Below are 22,144 nucleotides of genomic sequence, written 5' to 3' on the forward strand. Positions count from 1 at the left end.
GTCACTTGACTTCCACCAGACTGCTGGGTGCGGAAGGTACTTTGGGTCTTCACAACTGGAGCTGACTGAGCTGGCTTCTGGAGAGAACCGGGGTGCACCTCGAATGAGAAGGCACCCTGGCTCCTCTGACCTGAGTGAACTGGATACTGAGTCCTCTGTAACTTCTCCAACTGCTGGGGCTTTTTCTTTCAAACCGACGTTTGCGCTCACTGAGTTCTACCTTCCTGTTGACCATGGCATTGAAGTCACTATGGGTGGTGACTTCAACCAAGGTCCTGATTTCAGGGTTAAGCCCACCAAGAAAAACTTCTTGCTTCTTCTCGTCATCATTAATATCCTCTGGTGCATAACGAGACAACTCTGAGAACTTATGAAGATACTCTGTCACAGTTATCCCACCATGACGAAGCTTTCTGAACTCATCCTTCTTGAGCTTCATAACACTGCTGGGAATGTGGTGTTCTCCGAAGATCTTGACAAAGTCAGGCCATACCATCTCGTTAGCATTTTCGTTTACTTCCCGATAACTTTGCCACCAAGCAAGGGCTGGTCCCCTTAACTGCTGTACTGCGAGCAAAACCTTGTCTCTATCATCTGCATGGACTACTTCAAGCTTCATTTCAATCTCTCGCAGCCAGTCATCTGCCTCAATTGGGTTGCCAGACCCTCCAAACTTGGGTGGCTGCAGGCAGTTGAAATCTGCAATTCTACTGCCATTACCATTATGATGTCTCGCAGGTCTATTGTTGCCAAGATTGCCTTGAGCTTGAGCAGTGAGAGTGGTCACAAGAATTTGAAGGAGTTGGTTCTGCTGCTGCAATATGGCTGCCAGATCAATGGGTGCTGGGGCACGGGGAGGTGGCGGCGGTAGGTGTCCATTTTCTGGTGCTTCTGGGGCTACATTCCGATGGGCTTAGTTTCTCGGGTTGACCTCATCACCGTCTTCCTGAGCATGGAGTCCCTGGACTCGGCTCGAATGATGAGACATCTACGGTCAAGGAGGGCAAGATTAGGTGACTCCCCTAGTATATTGCTGGGGTAGATTTGTATATATAAAATATTTTGTACCGCACAATGCACACAAGCAAATCATTCAAGCCGCACACAAGCATTCATTCAAATAAGCAGGGATACATAGCACAACGGATTACAATAACACGGCTCAACTTTTAAGGGTCGGCCGGAACAACTTGACTACTGGACCCTACAACACGGTCTTCAGGGTCTCGGTCTTCAACTTCATGGGGTGACGCGGGAGGTGTGGGTGACACCGATTCACCAATCCTCCTGCGTGGTTGGGACAAGGAATATAGCAGAATTCCCTCCAGGATTGACGGCTCAGCAGCAGTCCTGGGATGGCGTTCCTTGCGCTTGACATGGTCCACTAGGTAGACTCCCCTAGGGAGCTGACTATGGCGGTCTGCTTGCTCCCTAAGGTTCTCTTCGACTGCAGCAAGGCGGCTTTCAGCTTTAGCTACTCGGGCTTCTGCCTGAGCTAAGGCCAGCTTAGTCTTACGCCAACGGGACTCCGCTCTCTCAGCACGTTGGATGAGGTCTTTCACACGCTGGTGCAGTTGGTCACACAAATCGTCAAGGCTAAGCAAATAGGCATACATAGCGACAACTGTGGGGTCCTTCTCGGTTCCTGCGGTGCTCTCCAAGTTGCGGATCCTCGCCGCCCAAGCAGGACGGTTACGATCCAGCGGGGGAAAGTACTTCATGGGGGTAGAACCCAAGTGCCATTCAAACATCTGGCACAGGTATCGCAATGCCTTGCGAGCTGCAAGTTGAATAGTGTCAGGCATACGGGCTCCAGTGGCGGTGACGCTCCAGGGTTGCATCTCCAAGTACTTGTCACTAGCGCCAATGTGGATGACCTCACAGCTTTTGGTGCCATGCTCCATGAACTCGCGACCGACATACTCCGGACGTTCCGGAATATCAAGTCGCACAGTGGCAGCATAAAGCACCTTGGGAAATCCATCTTCGTTGATGCAGTAGGTGGTGGTCCAGTCATCAGCCATCTGATTTATAAGGGTATGGTTAGCATAACAATGATAAAGTTTAAGGAGTAATAGGGTTTCAAGGATTGACCATCCTAGGGCTCCTACGGTCATCGTTCACTACCGGTTCGTGTCCTACAGCCAAGCATGGCTCTGATACCACCTGAAACGCCCCGACCCCAAAGATCGGGGCTAAACCATGTATTAATAACCAAAACAAGTCTCCGATACAATACATGTTACATCAAGTGGGGTCCAAAGTCATACAGAGCTTTATTCAACCCGTACACGAGGAGTAAAGTGACAACACAAAGCTACCACAAATAACCACAGGACAACGAGTAGCATAACGACATGCAAGACTAGCTATTCGTCCATCACAGCTCCACTCGTTCAGCTTGGGTGCGGACACGATCTACTCGTAATCTTCAGGCACAAAGTCAAGATCCACTGAAAAAAATAATCAACAAGGGTTGAGTACGAAAGTACTCAGCAAGTCCCACCTCACCCTTACGGGGAGGGAGTTACAGATTAATATGCCAAGGTCCATTAATCAACCAGAATAAATAACAAATGCAGTATTAAAGGTAACCCAAACAGTCATCCATCTCAGGAGCTAGGTGGCTCAACTAGTTGAGATGTCCACACCGTAACCTGTCCAAACCGAGGACACGGACCATTCGAATGGATTGTATACTCTGCAGAGGTTGTACGTTTTACCCACACGCACTTCACCGTCCAGAGACGGCTCCATCATAGCCGTGGCTCAATCCCGACTAGTCGCCCACAAACCCCTGGGGTCTTGACCAATCCAGGTATCACCCCAAAATATATCCACCCCGGACGACTACCAGGTTAGCTAGTGGGATTAGACTAAGGTTTGCCCATACAAACTCATGTGGTCGTACTGAAAGTAGGTTAGGTGAGATGGCACCACAACACACGGTCCTTAAGGTTCATCAGGGCAGTCAACAACCATAACCAACCAAACCCGAGGTGTCACCACGACAAAGCTCGGACGCAAGTCTACCACCACGGTAGCGCATGCTCCAACACATTCCACACTGCCCTGGTCTCATTTCCATTCCAGTTTCATCAATTAACAAGATCTGATAATATGCCAGTCTGATAGTAAATCGATATGCAACATGGCTTCAGTCAATGGTTTCTCTCAATCCCTTCAGAGTATCGTCTCATGCAATCCTAAGTCAAGCAAATTTTATATTTAACCTTACTTGGGATCAATCATAGTCAACATATGACCGATGAGACTTGCCTTCGCTTTCGTATGCGTCGGCGGCGGTGGTTTCCTGATCTCCCGGCTCCTCTGGTTTCTCCTCTAGAATCGGTTCTACTTCGTCATACGCGGCGGAAACAACACAACCGACGAACAACATAAGCAAGCATAAACATAAAATAAAATGAGCTCGAATCGGAAACAATTTAAGATATGGGGATAGGAATCATATTTTTGGGAGATTTTCTAATGGCATGGCCGAAACTATGTTAGGAATGGCGTGGCAAAGTTTCGGGTCGATCGGAGATCGTTTGGCGCATGAAATGATAGATTAGAAAGGGGTTTAGGGTTAAACCGGGGTTTAGGGGCCTCTTTGTAATTATTTTTGAGATGGCAAGGGCTTTGTTATAATTTTAGAAAATATTTGGGGCATACTAGAAAGGTGTAGGGGTCTGTTTAATATTAAGTTTATATGGTGGAGGGTCAGTTCCATAAATAGCTAAAAGTAGAAGGGCCTTTATTCAAAAGTACACAAAGGGGAGGGTTCTTTAGGAAATAGAGGGAAGGCCAGGGGGTTTTGTGGCAAAAATCCACCTTCTTCCTCCTCCCTCCACGGGAAAACAGAGGAGGGGAGGGGAAGCTCCTGCGCCGGCCGATTCCGGCGGCCCGGGGCTCGGCGGCGGACGGGAATGGGGGGAAAGGGAGGGGATGAGGAGGAGGTTCGATTCCCCGACCTAGCTCGAGCTGGGGTGGAGGGAGGCGGTGGGGCCACGAGGGCCGGCGTCGGCGGACGGAGGTGACTGTGGCGGCGGCGCTATGGGCTAGGGAGGAGAGCTAGGGGCGGCGGGTGAGGTCGTGCGGAGGGTGAACTGCACGGGGAGCCTTTTTATAGGCGGAGTAGGCCAGTGGAGGAGGGACGCAGCGGTGGTGGTGGCCGGCGGGCGGTGCGGGGTGCCTTTATTGGTGTTCGCTGTCGCGGAGCGGCGGCGCGAACGGCGAGGCAGTGCAGCGCGACGGGACAACTCGGCGTGTGGGTACAGCGCGATGCGAGCACAGGAGCGGCCGGCGGCGAAGGCAGGGCGCCGCACGTGGCTCGGCTCGCTGGCGGACGCGGAGCTCGGGCGTCGAGGCCGGCGAGCGGCGCGGCGATGTCGGGGTCGCGCAGAACGCGCGTTGCGCGCGCGGCGCATGGGCAGGCGGCGAGGGTGCTCGGCGTCGAGCTGGGAGCGGCGAGCGGCGCGGCGGGTGGCCCGGCCGCGTGGTGCCCGCGCGAGCGGGGAGGGAGGCGCGCGTGTGCGTGTCGCGCGTGGGGTCGGCCGGGAGCAGGGGCGCACACGTGCGCGGGCGGCGCCGAGCTGGGCAGGCGTGCGCGCGTGCGTGGCCGGGGCGGCGCGGCGAGCGGCTGCTCTGCAGCCCGCGGGAGAGGAGAGGGAAAGAAGGAGAGAGAGAAGGAAAAAAGGAAAAAGGGAAAAAGGAAATGGAAAAAGAAAAAGAGAAAGAAAAGGAGAGAGAAAGAGAAAGAGAGAGAGATGGCGGAGATTTCGGCGACGACTGCGGCGGTGTCGGGCACGCGTGCTGCGACGTCCGGTCGGACGACGCACGCGGAGCGAGGAGAAAAAGGGAGACGGGACATCGGTCGGATTCGGGTGTCGGGTCAAGAAAATGTTTTTGGGAAATATGGTTTGGACAGAAAGGATTGAGCTCAACGACGAATAGAATTTTGAAAATTATTTTTTTAGCATGTGATTTGATTTGGTAAATTTTTGGGATGTTACAGTTTCTAATTAACCAAATGGGTTGTCATACAATTTTGATTTAAACCTTCAAAGAATTGAACACCATTCTTGGATTTACCATAAGCAATAATTTTGCCGGGAAATGATGGATAAGCAGCTTGCTATCTTAGGTTTTAGTAATGGCATATATATGTATGGACTATTTATAATATAATTAACAAGCAAAAAACTGGCTGCAATTTTATTTTTTATTTACTTTTGACACCGACAATCCTTGACTTAAGGGGGGTGTTACCTAGCTCATGCGTGGAACTATTAATCTACAGTTTCATGTCCCCAAACTCATATTAAGTGTTCCATTGAAGGTCCAAACTCTCAGTACTTACATATCTGTTGCCTCTATATATACATATAATTGCATATAACATTCGGCATAAAATGAAATATGCCCGTGCCTTTTATATACTTAATTGCTTAACATATTCAACAGAAACGGGATGCAAATCTGGATGTGGTACGGTGCATAACTAATCTTACTTTGTTTTATTAGTTAGCAATTAATAAATATTTTCTAGGATTCTCTAAGGGAGCTGATTCTCTAAGAGAAGTGATGATTCTAGCTGAAAATGATTCTCTAATATATTAACTTTATGAAAAATGGATCTAATGTGAGAATCAGGAGAAGCCACGTTTCTTATTTTCCTGCTCGTAGTTCACTTCAGAAGATTACTCCACAAAATCAGAATAGAACCACTTTTCTCAAAAATAGTGTTAAGCATAGCTTCTCCTTGATTCACCCTAGAAACTGCTCTAGGAGCTTTGCCAAACAGGGCTGGCTGCGAGCTAAAAAAAAAGCTTATCTTGATGATTCACTTCTCGCGCAGGATCTAATTTTTATAAAGGTAATCATAGAAAAATCACTTTTAATCAATAAATTATATATATTACTTCTAGCAGAAAATCTGCTCTCCGGTCCCTAGATTCTGCCGGCAAAAACGGAATCACTAAATCCGGCCAGTGCAATGTGCATCCATGTGAGAGAGAGTACGTGGCAACATATGATAGATGCGGGCGCTGCATCGGACGAGCAATGCAATGACACTTGTGGATCACACTGCGCACGCACTCGGTCAGGGTTAAAGCAAAGACCGTACACCCATACAATTTCTATGACGAATCGCATCACACAAAGTCCCTGACATGCATATATATATTGCTGCTACGCCTACACTGTACTGGTGTAGAACCGGTACAAAGGGTCAAATTAAAGGTAGTACGCGCTCGCGCTTCGAGAGCGTCAGGGCATGCAGCAGGCCACCACCCACCAGCACCTTGTATGCGGAGGTCGGGACACACACATGCTTGTCGCACGTGCTTTTAATTCGTGTGTTATTATTTTTTTAGATTATGGAAAATATTCAGGCCGCGATCGTTCACGTGCCAATGACTACAGCTAGAAAAAATTACAAGAGTTCTTAGACTTTAAATTTCAAATGAAAAATTTCACAAATACAAGAAAAAAAACTATAAAGACAGAAAACTAAAAACTAAGCTTCAATCTTCTTTGTCCCCGCTTCAACCTTGCAATGTATTTACACGACATCAATCCATCACATCTCGTTTGTTTAGAAACTTAATATCTGAATTATCTGTTGCTCGCTGAATCTTCTGTATAAATCTCCACCTAACGCATAGGTACAAGAAAAAATTCACATTGCCTTCAAGAAATGTCATCAATGTCGACACCAGCATCATGCCGGACAATATCTTTCTCAAACAGTTTCCATTGCGGGCTAGCGAGCAATATAATAGTACAATATAATAAGGTAATGACTTAAACCGGCCGGCCGTACGGGTTCAATTCGCATGGCCGGCCCCCTCTCCCACTATCGCATTTATCTCCCTCTCGCTCTTCCACTCCCGCTATCTCTCAGCCGCTCGTTCTCTCCTCTCTCTCTCCACGCCGTGTGCTCGCCCTCCCCTCTCTTCTTCCTCCGACGTCCTCCCTGCGCTCTCTCACCGGCCACGGCAAGCTCCCTGCCTCTTTCTCCATGCTGCGCGCTTGCCCTTCCCTCTCTCCTCTTCCTCCGCCGCACTCCCAACTTCATCGTCAGCCATGGCGTCGATGAGCCTTGGGGTGGCCGGATCCGAGCCGCCGCCGCCTTCCTCCCCGGCCATGGCGGCCACCGGCCCGGGGCGGCCGGATCCGGGCCACCACGGTGAGGCGGCGCTGCCACGGCGGCCACCGGCCCGGGGCGCTCAGATCCGGGCCGCCGCCATGCTTTCCTCCCCAGCCATGGCCGCCCGCGGCCTCAGGGCGGCCGGATCCGGGCCACCACCGCCTTCCTCGTCGGCCATGGCGGCCATCGGCTTCAGGGCGACCGGATCCGGGCCACCGCGGTCCTTGGTGGTGGCGGTGCAAGCCATGGCGGCCGGATCTGGCCGCCGCCGCCGTCGCGCTCCTCCTGGGCGCGTGCTACCTCGTCGGCCTCGACGAGCCTCCTCTCCCCCTCCCCTCCATCACCTATTAGGCAAATTTATAGTTTTCATTAGGCAAAAATGTTGGTCTTCGTCAGGCAAAAAAACTATTTCATTAGGCAAAAATACTAATACATTCTTGCCTAAGATACTAGTATTTTTGCCTATTGATACTAACATTTTCGCCTAACGAATTCACTATTTTTGCCTGATGAGGTAGTTTTATTTTTGCCTATTCGAGATTCTGTTTTGTGTAAATACTATACATTCTTGCCTAATGATACTAGTTTTTTTGCCTATTGACACAAGCATTTTTGCTTAACGAAATCACCGTTTTTCCTGATGATGTAGTTTTATTTTTGCCTATTCGGATTCTGTTTTTGTGTATCTTTTATCCCTCCTTTTTCTTTTTGGATGATGGATCTGTCAAAATAGGGAAAAAAATGTGTAGTAGCCGAATTCATTTTTTTCCATAAATGGAACGGCCGTACCAAACCTCAAATTACGGCCGGCCGTAGGTTAGTCGCTCCCATATAATAATAATCAGTCCCCTTATATTTACAAGTTAACAAAGAGATCACCAGTCATAGCCGAAGCTAATCATGAACAGCGCTTCGGATCAAAATCTAGCTTGCCCGCGTTACAGATGAGCCAGCGCATACTTTCCCGTTAATTTGTCCATGGGACCGGGCCGGCTGGACAAGCTGGCATCAGGATCCCACGGCGAACGGGCAAAATAGCCGTTTCCGTCCTCAACTATCTTTTTGAGGGTCAATTCGTTCCTCAAATTCAAATTAGATTAATTTAATCCTGAAACTTTTATTTTTGTATCAACTAATTTATTCCTCGTCCTAGGTGGCTGTCCATGCCACATCATCCTAGAAGTGTTTTCCTCAAAGTTATTATTAGACTGACCTCAGCAGCTTGTGAGGAACGAAAGTACTCTATCCAGCTTGTGATGATTGAATTGTCAACCGTGCGGTGTGATCGTGCGCTTGGTCTTTGGATTGCAGGTACACGGGCGTCGAGTGTCGACGGGGAGCTGCCGTGGAGGTGTTGTGGCCGATGGACCGTGCGGTGGACGGCGGTGAAGGGCAGCCGGGACTGGAGCTCGGACCGGGCGGCAGCTGTGGCGTCCACTCCTGGATCAAGGGCGCAAGCGGCGACGGAAGGCGGGTTTCTTGGTTTGCGCCACAAAACCAAGGAGGCGGACGACGGTTGAAGACGCCAAGTCGTGGAGGCACGGGCGTCGGTCTCGGGACTGACGGAGGCGACGGGCGTCGACGGCGTCTAGGGCCTCGCTGCGGGCGAGGAGGTGACGGGCGTCGGGCGGCGTCTAGGTCCGTCAGAAGGCCGAGGCGGGAATGGCGTCTAGGGCCACGGCGTGGAGGCGGGAATCTTCCCGCGTGTGAGGTTTTGGCGATTTTCTCAAAACCGGCCATCTACCCGGGTTTCGCGGACCCTCCAAAACCGCGGACTGGATCTTCATCAAGACGGCGGCATCGCGGAGAAGACTTCGTTTCGAAGAAAGAACCTCGGCCGTCGGATGAGATCATGTACAGGGGGTGCTGCAGGCCAACCGGTCTGACCGGTCCCAGGCACCGGTCTGACCGGTCTAACCAACCGGTCTGACCGGTCCAGCGTACTGGTCTGACCGGTCCCGCGGGTATAAATACCCCCTTCACTTGTGTTAGGTTATTGGCGGCTTTTGTAATCTGTTCGTGGACTTTCTGTTTCTCCAGGCCGCCGCCCCTGCGTCTCTCTCCCTCTGTTCCTCTCGTTTGAGTTGATTTTGTCCATGGATTGTTGAAACCTTGTAAGGGATTTGATTGGGAAAGGAGGCCCTATCCTCCTCGTGCCCTCTGGGCTTTTGATTTGATTCAATCCCCTGGTTTTGTGCCTTGTGCAATGGATTTTCGATTTCGTTTTTGGCACACTTGATTGAGAGGAGGCTACGAGTTCTTTGCTGTGATTCCCGTGCTCCCAACTCTGACCTAAACCCTCTGGAATCACTGGCGTATTCGAATTCGAGTTCTTGAGTGTTTGAGAAAACCCCAATTCCTTTTGATCTCCCCCATAATTCTCATGATTCGTTGATCTTTGGGACGAGATCTTTTGGGGATATGTTCACGGGGTAGGGGCGAAGCAATCCCCCAAGTTTCATCGATTTTCGTGGTCGTTTGATCGAGATTTCCCGTTTGAATCCAAGTTTTCGGGGTTTTCTGGGTGCCACCGGTCAGACCGGTCCAGGCAGACCAGTTCTGCCTGGACGGTCTGACCGGTGCGCTATACCGGTCTGACCGGTCTGCAGTTTTTCGGTTTTGCTTCCGATTTGCTTCGTAGGTTCGTTCGCTCGTTCACACTACAAGAAACCATTTAATCTATGACGAATTCTGACGAAATTTTTGTAACGTTTTCAGAGATCGTCACAGATTTGCAAATGGCCCATTTGGGCTCCAATTCGGGCCTAGTTTCTATGACGAACCTTTGATAACCGTCATGGATTGAAAATTAAAATCGTCACAAAATAAGTTGCCTTTATTTGCTTGTGATGGAAGAAAAAAATTCTCCCGCAGAATTGGTGATAAGAAAAACAAAGAGCTGCTCACCAAAAAAAATAATGATAAAAAATTGGGAAAAAAAGAGAGAATGGAACATTCGAACCATGGTCTCCAAGACCAGGCCGCCGCACCATAACAGTATGGCTTAAAAAGAAAATAAATAAGCTATGCTCTCATTCATGGGATGTTAGGCATTATTTTTTTTAGTTAGTATGGCTTAAAAAGGGGGAAAAAAGTAGCTCAAGGGTGTAGGGGTTCCAACCCTGGTCACAAGCATAAGAAGCACCCACCTTTCCATTACGCTACAAGAATGCTTGCGACTATAAGCCAGGTATTAAGTCTTTTATACATATATATCCCATGTTTTAATTCGAAAAAATAGAGGCGCAATTGGGGACTCGAACCGGGGTCACCAAGACAAGAGTAGACCGCGCCTACCAGTGCGCCAAACCTTGGCTTGTGAAGGCCACGGGCAATAAATGTTTTATGAAGACCGAAAAGCAAGAGAAAAAAAAAGTGCGGACGCAGGAATCGAACCTGGAACTTTCCTCTACAAATGAATGCACTTACCACTGCACCATCCTTCCTTTTGTGACAGGCATCCATTTCTAGTCTTATTTTTTTATACCGAGTGAGACGAAGAACATATATAGAGTTCATTTTCTCTTTTTGATCCGGAATTAAAATTTGTAACTAGTATTTCTTCCTCGTATGAACTCCAAATTTGATGTTTCTTTTTTCTAATTTTTTCTAAAGTCATGATTTTTCATTTAATAGTGTTTTTTGCATGTTAATTGTTATTTTCAGAATTTTTTCATATGGCTTGCTTTCTTCCACCTAAATGGAGAATTGAAAAAATATGTTTTTTACATAACAATTGCTAATGTAGCTTAATATTTTCTTATATTATAGCCAACGTAAGGTTGTATCCAAATTTAGGGTGGATACGTGTTCGAAAATGTTATGATGTATTCAAATTTTAAAGTTTGACTTGAGTTGTATGAAACAATGTGAGAGATCTATCCATTTTGTGAACAATGTATCCTCCAATTATCATAAATCTTATGAAACTTTTTTGTCAAGCTTATACATCCATAAAATGATTCTATGCCAATTTTCAGAAGTTTTAGAGAAATTTTATGTATTATCAATATTATTTTATAATACGATTGTATATAGAAGTTTGAATTGTCCCTAACAAACGTTTGAAATTTATACATACTTTTTGGATATGAGCTATAGTATAATATAATTACTTAAATATATTTATTTGGAATTTTTTAATATTATTTTAGATACATGCAATTCAAATTTTCATTATATTCAATAAACATCCAGAAATTAATTTAAACTACTGAAAATAGTAAATGAGCTTAAAAATTATTGAAACTTATAAAACAAAACTTATATATACTCTACTATATACCAAAAATATATAAGTATATATAAGATAATTATTTTTGTATGTTACTTTACAATGTTCCAATAAAATAGAAAAAGAAGAAGAAAAACATTTGGCAGAGACGGGTCTGATTTCGGCCCATCTAATTGCGATAAATATGGCTGTTTTTCTGCGGCCCACCGGGCCCAATAATTCTTGACCATTCATCTCTGATCCAACGGTTTGAATCACGCTCTCATAGTATAAAAGAGAGAGCCACGCTTAACCCTAGCTCCTCTCCCTTCTCCTGTTGTTCCCTATGGTGGCAGCGGCTTCTTCCCCACTTCCTTCCAAATCCACCTCTCTCCCTTCCTTCCTCAGATCTACACGGGGCGAGCTCCACCGGCCGGACGAGGCCGGGCTAGCTGGAGCTCCGGCGAGCGGCACCCTCCTCTCTCCCTTTCCCCCGTCAAGCTCGCTCCTCTCTCCCTCCTGCCTCAGATCCGCGGCGCGGCCGGCATGGTGCTCACGGGCGAGGCCATGGGACGGTGCGGGCCCGGCAATGGTGCGACGCGGGCAAAGCTGGAGGCGCGGCGGAGCGTGCATGCGCGAGCGGAGCAGCAGGCGGCGCGTGCAGGCGGAGTGCAGGACGTGTGTGGCGGCAGTGCTCCTCCCCTCACTGGCAATGCGCAGGTATGCTCTGCACCTCCTCAAATCCACCGCAGTTCCCTTCCTCAAATCCATCCACCCTCCTCTTTAGATCCACTGCGTCTTCCTTATCTTCCATGTTATTTTCTGTTAGCATTCTGGCGTTGGTCCCTTGATCTACAAGGTCATGCCCTTCCTCCCCTCTTGTGATTGATTTATTCAATGAGGAAAGTAATCTGCCCATTACATATTTGATAGAATGCGTCTCAGATATTTGAAATCTATTTTGCACTTCTATTTAAGATATCATATATTGGAGATGTCGAGTGTCATCTTATTTGGGAATCTATGAAAATATGTAACCAGGAAGAACTTCACTAATGTGGATCATTTGTCTGAATTCAGTGAAAGGATTAGGTTTCAGACCTAGAAGTTTTCCAGCAAATTTGGTCTTATATATATACTCCAAATTGTAGCAATAATGCACCATATTCTCATCATTACAGAATCCTATATGCAGGGTGGTTAGCTAATACATAATGCACACAGAAAAAACATTGTTGTGATTGGCATCATTACAGAATCCTGAGAGTGATTGACATGAAAAGCATTATACTCATTTTCTCAGTTAAGGAAAGCATTGATCTGTTGATATTTAGAAATTGTGCTCTTCTACTGTCTACTCTATCATTATCTATTATGTTTCAGGTCTGCTGTACTTTTGTTGGATATTTAGTTTCAGGTGTTTCGAAAGATGATAACTACCGCTTTAAGAAGAAGCATCAGGTATTTTGAAGAATATAGGGAGTTCACTGCCTTGCTACAATGCAAACTTCTTCTATGTATATACTGCAAGAGGCTCAGTCCCCTTACTGTATTGGTGGGTGAGTACATATGGGAAAAGGGGAAGTCAGGTGATTGCATTTCTTGATGATTTTCTTTAGGTTGTTGAAATGGTCCTCATCATAGTGAAATATGGATACTTTAATTTCAAATTGTTTCCCATATGGAGGAAAATGCTTTTACATATAGTTTGGACTTGGTTTGTCATAACTTCAGCCAATGGAAGTGTCATCATGATATGCGTTTCTACAAAAGTTTAATCACATCTGAAAAATTTTAGAACTATTAAACATTTTATTTTAATTCCATGCACCATTTCCTCTGATTTGTTAAATGGTGCAGATTGTGGAACAAGAAGAAAGGACAAAAGAATGGCATACCACCTCTTTGTGCAGATTATGTCAATTGCTTTTGATGTCACATTCTGAGAGCATGTTTTATTCTGAAGACAAGAGTTATTTTTTAGAAAGCTGAAGACAGGAGTTCAGACTCAAAAGCTGCTCTAATTAGTTTTGAGTTGATGATAGTACTTTTGGAACTTATGTTTTTTTTTGTAATCTGCAATTTATCTGTGGCGTTAGCACGGACACCTTACTAGTAATCATAAGTATTTCTTTTCCCTTGGCAGGTTGCATTACTACAGAGCAAGCTGAGCGTGAAAACCTATGTGCTCTATTGTTGGTGTTGCAGATCCTGTTGGAGTGTTGGTGCTCTGGAACATTTGCTCCTTTGCTTCTGGAATCAAATTGCTACTTGTATCTGGTGCTTCGATTTTTGGTGCTGTAGGTGTTGCTGGTGTGTATTTTGGGCTGTTGTATCTCTTTTCAATGTAAACATGAGATTGTATCTCTTATTTTGGGCTGCTAAAATTTGATATGTATTTTGGGCTGTAATGATCATTTTGGTGTATGGTATGAGAAATTGGATTGAATTGATGGACTCAATTTTCAATGTGTCTTTTTGGTGGTCTTTGATTTGATAGTGGTTCAAAAAATGGCCCAACTGATTGGCTCAATTCAAAAAATGGGCCTGCTAACCAATGGGCCATCATATCATTTATCCACGTCACTAGCCATGCTGGCTGCCACATGGCAACACATCTGTGACGTTTAATTTTGTCACAGATGATGGGCCTGGGCAGGCCTGGGCTTGGATGCACAGCCCTAAGAGTGTTTTATGACGGTAAAAAAATGTCACAGATTGCGCTGATCTGTGACGATTTCAAAGAAAACGTCATTCGATTTAATCTGTGACGCTCAATACATGACGCTGCTCGAAAACGTCACGGACAAATTTTTATGACGAATTTTCAACGATCTATGACGAAATTATTCCGTCACGAAATAAATGGTTTCTTGTAGTGTCAAGGCCTTCTGTGTTGGTTTAGATTTTCAATAGCTATACCAAAACTTGGTCAGAACACTTGAGGGCTCGGGTGATTTTCGGGATATAGGCCGACGATTTGAATTTCGAAGAAATTTTGATCGGCTCTCATTCACCCCCCCTCTGGTCGCCGGCTTCGGTCCCACAATTGGTATCAGAGCCCGGTTGAGGTTTTCAGTACCTTAACCGGTTCGAAAACCACTCGGCGACCATGGCGAGTCTTGGTAAGATCCCGGTGTTTTCCGGCGAGGACTATGCCTACTGGAAGGTTCGCATGAGAGCCTTCTTGCAGAGCATGGGAGCCGAGGTCTGGGAGATTACCAAGAACCAGCTTTACGAGGTGCTGGCTGTTCGGACCACACCTCTTCAGGTGACCCAGCACGAGACTAACGCCAAGGCCCTCAATGCCTTGTTCGCTGGCGTTTCTCGTGCGGAGTTCTCACGCGTCCAGGGTTTTCAAGAAGCCCACAAAATTTGGACGTGCCTTGAGAACTACCACGAGGGTACACCTCAGGTGAAGGCCAGACTGTTCGAGACTCACCGGCGTGAGTACGAGAACTTCACATAGGAGCCGGGTGAGAGCATTGACCTGATGTTCAGTCGTTTTCAGTCGATTGTGAACAAGGTCAATGCGAACAGATCTGCTGGTGCCCTTGAGTACACAGAGCACGAGAAGGCCCTCAAGTTGCTTTACGCACTTGATAGCTCTGTGTGGGATCTCAAGGTGAACACCATCATTGAGTCTGCTGGCTATGAGACTCTGACGGTGAACGAGCTTTTTAGCAAGCTCAAGGCCACGGAGGTGGATAACCAGACACGAGCCAAGCTCAATGGTGCCCCTCCTTCCAAGAGCGTCGCTCTTGTGACTGGCCCAGGTGGATCGAGCTCTAACGCTAACTCTGCTCTTGGCTTTTCTCTTGCCTCTTTGCCTTCTGTTTCAGATGAGCAGTTGGAGACGTTGGGTGACGACGACTTGTGCCTTCTGATCAGCAAGTTCCAGCGCATCTACCACAACAGGCAGAAGAAGAAGAACCCCGGGTGCTACAACTGCGGCGATCTGAACCGCTTCATCGCCGATTGCCCCAAGAAGTCCGGCGGTGGCCAGAACAACTCCTTCGACTACTACCACCACCGCGACCGCGACAAGGGAGGCTCCAACAAGGAGCGTCGGCGCCACAACCACCACAGTCGTGACCGGGGAGGACGCTTCGACAAGGAGTCGCTCAAGAAGCGCTTCCAGTACAAGGCCAAGAAGCGGGAGAAGGCTTTCCTGGCGTAGCTCAGTGACCTCGACAAGAGCTCCGACACCGACCGCTCTTCTTCACCGACCTCCGACGACGACGACAAGAAGAAGAAGAAGCGGGACAAGGAAGCCACCGGCTTCATCGGCCTTTGCTTGGCGGCCGGTCGGCGCAAGAGCTTCTGCACCATGGCGGGCGAAGCCAATGTTGCTCGTGCGTCTTCGGGTGGACACGCTACACCGACGCACTCCGGCTCTTCTCCTGGATCCGAGAGCGATTCAGAGGTAAACTCCACGATCGACCTGCTTGATACAGAGGTTAGGGAGTTGTACGCCGCTCTCGACAACCAGAAGAGGCTGCTTAAGGAAGCAGCTAGAGAGCGTAGAAAGCTTAGGGCTGAGCTGGCTTGTGCTAGGGAGAAGTCTAGTGAGGATGAGTGCGCTGGCTGCATATCTCACATGAACGATCTTCTTGCTCTCCGTGCCAAGCATGATGAGAACGTCGCGGACTTAGATGTTGCTAAGATTTCGCTTGCTGACGTTTCTCATGAGCTCGCTAAGGCCAAGCATGAACTAGAACTGGTAGGGATGCTCCTATTGTTAGCGATGTGCTTGAATGCGAGGAGTGTCCTATCTTTAAGTCTGATCTAGCTTCGTTGCAGTCCAAGTTTGCTACTGTTGTGTGCGAGCTAGAGGAGATGAAGTCTAGGCCAGTTTTGCTTGGTGCTTGTAAGCTTTGTCCCACGCTTAGGTTGGAGTTAGAGGAGAAGAACGCTTTGATCAAGTCTTTTGGAAAGACTAAGGTCATAGAGTCTAGCCCACCTATTGACTGCTCTGTTTGCCCTGGTTTAATTTCTGATTTGGATAATCTTGCGGTAGAGAAAGCCAACCTGGAGAATGAGAATACCTATCTTAGGTTGATTCTTAGTTGGGTTTCTGCTAGTGAGCCGCAGTTGGGCATGATGATCAAGCAGTTCAAGCGTGGTGATGGGTTTGGGGTCGGTTACACGTACACGAAGTCAAACTTTGACAGGTTGTACGGTAAGATTGGCAAGGCTGCTGGAAACACTGCTAGCACGAGCACGCAGCCTTCGCTTGTTGACCCCGCGGATGGTGTGCTAAAAGAACCACCGAAAGCACCTCCGCAGAAGCAGGTTTGAGTTCCAAAGCCCAATGAGCTGAGGAACTCCCTCGACACGCTCCGTGCTGCCACAGCCCAGGTTGCCCAGAAGAAGAGGGCTACTCCTCCCCGTCCGCAGGCTAGGCCTCCACCTCCCAAGCGTGAGGTGAGGTACCACTGCGAGTTCTGTGACAGGGAAGGTCACCTGGAGGAGTTTTGCTTCAGGAGGAAGCGGGCTGTGAGGAGCGAGCAGGAGAGACGGAACGCGGACATGTACTCTGCTCGGGTGCATGGTCCTTCTCGGCGTGGTGGTAGGCGAGATGCTAGGACGCGCCGTGTAGGTGGAGGTCAGGGAGACGGTAGTGGTTACCGTGCTCCAGCGGGTGGTCGCTTTGCCGGCCGCGCTCCTGGTCGTTTTCAGTACGGCTATGGACCACGAGACCGAGGCTTTGGAGGAGGTTTTAAGGCTCCACGCTTTCCTCGCGGTGGTGATCGTCAGCCTCGCAGTAGACGGGACAGGGGATACGCTTTGCCTGACTTTGCTTACCCTTTCTGTAGAGCAGATGACTCGTCACTGGTTTGCTTCTCACTTTGCTAACCCCGGTGTCGAGACGTTTGCTCCTCCTTTGTCTCAATGGTGATGCAGGTTGGAGGCCTGGAGAACAAGTGCTCCATGGATCTTAGTCTTATGCAGGTTTGATCAAGACTTGATGGTTCTCCAAGGCTGATGGATAACCCGTGGTGGTTTGTGTATCATATGTACATTTGAGTTTGCTTTTTGAGTTCTTTGTACACTTTCTGCTTGTGACTTGTTGTAGATTCTTTATCTCATACTTGCTCTGCTTGCTAGGTCTGTACTTGTGCTATGGTGGATTAGCCACTCTGTATGCTAGTTTTTGTGGTTTTCATATTGTCATGACTCTTGCTAGCTCAGGGTGTGTGCTTTGTCCAGTCCCCTCATGCTTGTGTAGCTTTTGCTCCTTAGTTTTGGCTGCTAGCTCAAGTATCTTCTTCATATAGTCTTGCTGCATTGGTTCTTGCTATTGAGTGCCTTTAGACTTTTCTAGGAATATCTTCTGTCTTGATATGTTCTAGAGTGTCTTTTGGTATACTTTTGCATGTAGTTTAACTAACACCTAACCGTTTGCTTGAGTTTTGCTCTGGATCTTTGGTGTTTGCTATTTTCTCATGTCCTAGCTTCTCTTGTGCTAGGTATCACTTGTTGAGGGGGAGCTCTACCTCAGGTGTCGATGATGATCCGGAGTTACTGCGCCAGCTGCAGGCTCCGGCCCCTTCTGCTTCGACTACCTCAGCTTAGGAGGGCGATCCAGTACCACTACTTCCACTTCGATCGTTCACCTCTACAAGAACCTGTTCGAGCAGAAGATGGATCCGCTGAGGACGCAGGGGAGGTGACCTCGAGCTTGCTATGCTCTAGGTCCTGCGGGATCTTCATCGAGGTATGAGAGCATTCGGCTTGTACGTTTTCCTCTCAGGATGGATTGGTGGTTTTCTGATTGTTGCCTTTTCCATGGTACTCAGTTGGATTCATTGGTCTAGTCCTGTGTGTCTTTGAGCCGTTGTATTTGCTGAATTTTTCAGTTGCTTAGCTTTTGGCTTTTCGGTGTCTTTCTCTTAAGTTTTAGCTAGGTTAGTTGCTTGTGCATACGCATTGTACATGTTTGCATTTTGCATTATCTCACTTGCACTAGCATTCTTGTATACATTGCTATGATCTTCTAGTGCCTGCTAGTGTGAGTTGATAAACTTGATCATGTATAGCTTGCTCCATTGTGTATATGACATCATCTGAGTTAAGCTATTTTGATTTGAAAATCTGAAAACATGATCACCCTGTCTTGGCTACTAGCATGTTAGGGTGTGTTAATGTGCTTTGCTATCTTATTCATGCTAGTGTGGCTTTTCATTCAGCAATTCATACTTGAAATGATCTAAATCTGATAAAATTGCTTGAACTGTTCTTGAAATGGATTGAAAAGATCCAGGTGGGATTACTTGTCGCACTGATCGAGATTTCGGGACGGCTCACTTTGCACTTGTGAGAACCCGGGCAAGGCTGTGCATGACTGAAACGAGTGCTTTAAGCTTCTGATTGTCTTTTGGCATAGGCTTGGCCTCGTTGCTAAGTAAAGCATGACAAGCTTTCAACCCCTAGCATTAAGAATTGATTGAGATAAATTTGATTGAAAAAGGAATGTTGGCAACTTGTTTTGGCTGGTTTGGCTCACCTGTATGAGTTTGAGTAGCACTGCTTTCCATTTCCTACTTATTAGTGCTAGATCATGGGTGATGCTTTTATTTCTCCTAAACTGAACTTGCCTAGCTCTAGACTGATTTGATATACCCTTTTGAGCTAGATGCAGGTCTGGTTTGTGGATGCACACGTGCTTGTGACTAGATGTTGCTCATATCCTTGTATCCCTGAATGATTTCACTTACACCTCCTGCATTGCATTCATGGCATAGCATCGGTTCAGGGGGAGTTTTTGCTTCAGGGGGAGCTTTAGATCTTTTTAGGCTTGATGTGTGCATGTGCCAACAAGGGGGAAAATTTTTGAGAGAAGTGATCGAACAAGGGGGAGACTTGTTTGATTTTTTGAAAAACTTGTTGAGCACAGGGCTTTGAGAGTGCATCATTTTAGGAGAGTTGCACTTGTGAGAGGGAAAAACTTTGCTTGAGGAGTTTCTGCTTTGTTCTTGGCTCCTAGTTTTCCTCGTTTTCCCTATGCTTCTTGCATGACTGCGTCGAGCGTTACCTCTGTCTTTGAGGAGTCATGTTTTGGCTTTTGATCGATTGCGTCGAGCCGTTGCCCTTGTCTTAGGGGATCGATTTCTGCTTGAGTAAGTGACTGTTTCTGCTTTTCTGAGCTTTGTGTCACTTGCTTGAGTTCTTCACTTTCTTGTTTCTCTTTGGTTCACTTCTCTTAGTTCATTTTGTGGTGTGTTGACAATGCACTCATCAAGGGGGAGATTGAGGAACGAGAGTACTCTATCCTGCTTGTGATGAGTGAATTGTCAACCGTGCGGTGTGATCGTGCGCTTGGTCTTTGGATTGCAGGTACACGGGCGTCGAGTATCGACGGGGAGCTGCCGTGGAGGTGCTGTGGCCGATGGACCGTGCGGTGGACGGCGGTGAAGGGCAGCCGGGACCGGAGCTCGGACCGGGCGGCAGCTGTGGCGTCCACTCCTGGATCAAGGGCGCAAGCGGCGACGGAAGACGGGTTTCTTGGTTTGCGCCACAAAACCAAGGAGGCGGACGGCGGTTGAAGACGCCAAGTCGTGGAGGCACGGGCGTCGGTCTCGGGACTGACGGAGGCGACGGGCGTCGACGGCGTCTAGGGCCACGCTGCGGGCGAGGAGGTGACGGGCATCGGGCGGCGTCTAGGGCCGTCAGAAGGCCGAGGCGGGAACGGCGTCTAGGGCCACGGCGTGGAGGCGGGAATCTTCCCGCGCGTGAGGTTTTGGCGGTTTTCTCAAAACCGGCCATCTACCCGGGTTTCGCGGACCCTCCAAAACCGCGGACTGGATCTTCATCAAGACGGCGGCATCGCGGAGAATACTTCGTTTCGAAGAAAGAACCTCGGCCGTCGGATGAGATCATGTACAGGGGGTGCTGCAGGCCAACCGGTATGACCGGTCCCTGGCACCGGTCTGACCGGTCTAACCAACCGGTCTGACCGGTCCAGCGTACCGGTCTGACCGGTCCCGCGGGTATAAATACCCCTTCACTTGTGTTAGGTTATGGGCGGCTTTTGTAATCTGTTCGTGTACTCTCTGTTTCTCCGGGCCGCCGCCCCTACATCTCTCTCCCTCTGTTCCTCTCGTTTGAGTTGATTTTGTCCATGGATTGTTGAAACCTTGTAAGGGATTTGATTGGGAAAGGAGGCCCTATCCTCCTCGTGCCCTCTAGGCTTTTGATTTGATTCAATCCCCTGGTTTTGTGCCTTGTGCAATGGATTTTCGATTTCGTTTTTGGCACACTTGATTGAGAGGAGGCTACGAGTTCTTTGCTGTGATTCTCGTGCTCCCAACTCTGACCTAAACCCTCTGGAATCACTGGCGTATTCGAATTCGAGTTCTTGAGTGTTTGAGAAAACCCCAATTCCTTTTGATCTCCCCCATAATTCTCATGATTCGTTGATCTTTGGGACGAGATCTTTTGGGGATATGTTCACGGGGTAGGGGCGAAGCAATCCCCCAAGTTTCATCGATTTTCGTGGTCGTTTGATCGAGATTTCCCGTTTGAATCCAAGTTTTCGGGGTTTTCTGGGTGCCACCGGTCAGACCTAGGGATGAAAACAGTCGGGAACGGCCGGGAAAACCCCTCAACCGTTCCCGCAACTGTATTTTTTGGTCGGGAATGGAAACGGGAACGGAAAAATCGGACGGGAAAACAAAATCGGTATTACGGGATATCGGAAACGGAATCAATCGGTCGGGAGCATGCCGATTACGATCGGTAATCGATAACTCAAAACGGGAAAATACATACAACCTCTTCAAACATTTAACTCGATAAAATAATTGCAACTATGCATAAATAACATGGAAACAAGACTCGTATAACTAAGAAACATAGGTAAAGTGAATCACGAATTCACAATTCACGTTGGAACACATGCAAATAACAATTCACGTTTCCAACACAGGTAACACAACCGACTACGACAAATACGGGAATTCCCGCGGAAATTTTCCCGGCTGAAAACGGGAACCGTGAAAACGGTCGGGAAAACACCCCAACCGTTTCTGTTCCCGTTCCCGCCCGTTTTCTCATTTTGTTTTCCCATTTTCCTATTTTTTCGTGGAAACGGTTTACGGTCGGTTTAAACAGTAAACGGAGCCGGTCGGGACGGGATTTTCCCATCCCATTTTCAACCCTAGTCAGACCGGTAGGCACGACCGGTTAGACCGGTCCAGCGCACCGATCAGACCAGTATAGCGCACCGGTCAGACCGGTCCAGGCAGACCAGTTCTGCAGTTTTTCGGTTTTGCTTCCGATTTGCTTCGTAGGTTCGTTCGCTCGTTCGAGGCCTTCTGTGTTGGTTTAGATTTTCAATAGCTATACCAAAACTTGGTCAGAACGCTTGAGGGCTCGGGTGATTTTCGGGATATAGGCCGACGATTTGAATTTCGAAGAAATTTTGATCGGCTCCCATTCACCCCCCTCTCTGGTCGCCGGCTTCGGTCCCACAGCTTGTGCTGGAGGCGTCTAGATATTGACATGGCGGGCGGCCGGCCGGCCGCGGCGGGGCACGCTGCGGACGCAGCGTGCGGGCGCGCGGGCAGGCGGACGCGCGGGACAGGCTGCTGAGGTCAGTCTTAGTACCAAATATCCTATATACCTCTTGTGTTGCATCCCCCCCTATCCTTCATCTATTGTTGAGGTCACCACCAACCCTTTATTTTCTCTTAAACCATGGTTTGTTTTCCAATTTACTCAATGTTAAGCAGAGTGCGAGATGAGAGAGAATAAGGTGGATGGAGTTTGAA

This window comes from Panicum virgatum, chromosome 7K (assembly GCF_016808335.1).
Source record: "Panicum virgatum strain AP13 chromosome 7K, P.virgatum_v5, whole genome shotgun sequence".
Classification (NCBI taxonomy): Eukaryota; Viridiplantae; Streptophyta; class Magnoliopsida; order Poales; family Poaceae; genus Panicum; species Panicum virgatum.